Genomic DNA, 2,437 nt, shown 5'->3' on the forward strand with positions numbered 1-2,437 from the left:
CTAGTAGAAAAGGAAGAGGTTGGGATAGAAGAAGGAGAGAAAAATAAATAAGGAGGGGAGGAAGAAAGTAAAGATCCTAACTCTGGAAGAGATAGGGGAAATGTAAAAGAGGTACTACCAGGGGCAACATTGCTGGAAGCAGAGGAAGGAAAACTGAGGGAAGGATAAAGGTCAGCTAAAGTAGGCGCAGTGGAAAGGCTAGCCATAGCAAATTCTTCTGAGAGTAATTTCCCAGGAGAAAGTATAAGTCTTCTTTTGGGAAGAGGAGCCCTAGTGAGTTTGCACCCTGGACGTTTGGTAGGAGCAGCTTCAACAGGGGATTTCGCTGAGCTCATAGGGGATGTTAGCTCGATAATAGGAAGGGGAGCAGTAGGCGAGGAGACAACAACCACTGATGAAGGAGCAGCTGGCGATAGGGCAACAGGGGTTTCTGCTGGGAGACCCTTAGAAGCCTCAGGAACCACCTGAGAGCTGGTGGCTTCTACCAGAGAAGTCGAAGCCTCAATTGAAGGGGGTTGGTTAAGTGTAGCAAGAAGCTCTTGCTCTTTAGCATGAAGCGTAACCTCCTCCAGACGTAGCTCTTCATCGATTAAAGAAGCATAAAAACCATCCACTACACAAAACAAAGGAGAGGGTTTTAGTTACTAAAAAGCAATAAGAAAAAGAATCAGAACTTTACCTAAGGAGTCATGTATCTTAAATTTGACGGGACTTAAACCAAATAGATATAGATGTTGGTTGCTACTCGGAAAACCTAGAGGTTCCACTGTACAAAAATTTTGTACAAAGGTCTGAACTTTTTCCTAGCTACCATGTGTTCTTTTAAATTAAATTTTGGATCGCCTACGGAACTTAACACGTTTGATCCAAAACTTAATCTATTTGTTCTTTTAGGTTTTGACTTAGATCTCCTGCGGAACTTAACACGTTCGACCCAAATCACCTTAAGTTATTAATTCCATTAAATATTAATTTCCATAATTGGTTCCCAGTACTGACGTGGCTAGGCACATGGCCTTCTTGGATATGGAAGCAACCACCACCGACTAGACAAAACCTTTTATGGAAAGCTAATATTTAATTTCTTAAAATAACCTTAGGTTAACCGAAAAGAACAATCAAATCACAAGGAAAAGAAAAACAAAAGAACACTATATCGAAAATAAATTCGAAACACTAGAATCGTATGCCTCTTATATTTAGTATTATTTCCAAAAATAACTAGTATGACGCGGAAAGGAAAAATACTAGTTATACCTTTTAGAAAGACCTCTTGATCTTCTACTGTATTCCTCTTCTAACCTCGGACGTTGTGTGGGCAATGATCTTCCGAGATGAGAACCACCAAGCACCTTCTTCTTCCTTCTAGGTTTCGGCCACCAAAATTCTCCAAGAGAAGTAGAGGTCCAGCCACCACCACCAAGCTCCAAGGGATGCAAGAAACAAAACCTCCTTTCTCTCTTTCTTCTCCTAGCTAGAACCGGCCACCATCAAGAGCTCCAAGAGGGATTGCCGCCGGCCACAAGAAGAAGAGAAGAGGAAAAAGCTAGGGCCGGCCACCAAGGAGGAAAAGAGAGGAAGAATATAATAGAGTTGTAAACCATGAAAGCACCTTTACCCCCTCTTTTATAATCCTTGGTCTTGGCAAATAAGAAAAATTTAATAAAAAACTTCCTTAATTCTTTTGCCATTAAAAAGAAAAATTTATTTAATTAAAACAATTTTCTCTTTTTAATTTTCAATGGCCGGCCACAACAAATAAATCTCCAAGCAAATAAAATTTTAAACATCAATTAAAACTTCCTTATTTGCTTCTGGAAATTTATAAAAATTTCTCCAACAATTTTTATCCCTTCATGATTGGTTTATAAAAAGGAAATTTAATAAATTAAAATCTTTCTTTTGAACATGTGGATAAAAAGAAAGTTATCTCTATAAATTAAAATCTCTTTTAATCTACAAATAAGGAAAGATATCAAATCTTTTCTTAATCTTTTGTAGAGACTTATAAAAGAGAATATTTAATTTAAACTCTCTTTTAAATCATGAACATGATTAAAAAGGAAAGTTTTCTTAAAATTTAAAATCCTCCTTTAATCAACAAATAAGGAAAGATTTCAAATTTTAAACTCTCTTTTAAACATGTAGATGATTTACAAATAAGGAAAGTTTTTACCAAAAATTAAAACCATCCTTTTAAACTACAAATAAGGAAAGAGATTAATCTCTTCTCTTAATCTTTTGTAGAAAGCTATAAAAGGAAATTTTTAATTTTTAAACTCTCTTTTAAAATCATGATATCCACATAAGAAATAATTTTAATAAAAATCCTTTTTATTATTCTAGTGGCCGGCCACCTAAGCTTGGGACCCATGCTTTGGCAGGCCACCTACATGTCTCATCCACTTGGACTTGGCTGGCCCTAGCTTGGGTTCCA

This window comes from Zingiber officinale, chromosome 5B (genome assembly GCF_018446385.1).
Source record: "Zingiber officinale cultivar Zhangliang chromosome 5B, Zo_v1.1, whole genome shotgun sequence".
NCBI lineage: Eukaryota > Viridiplantae > Streptophyta > Magnoliopsida > Zingiberales > Zingiberaceae > Zingiber > Zingiber officinale.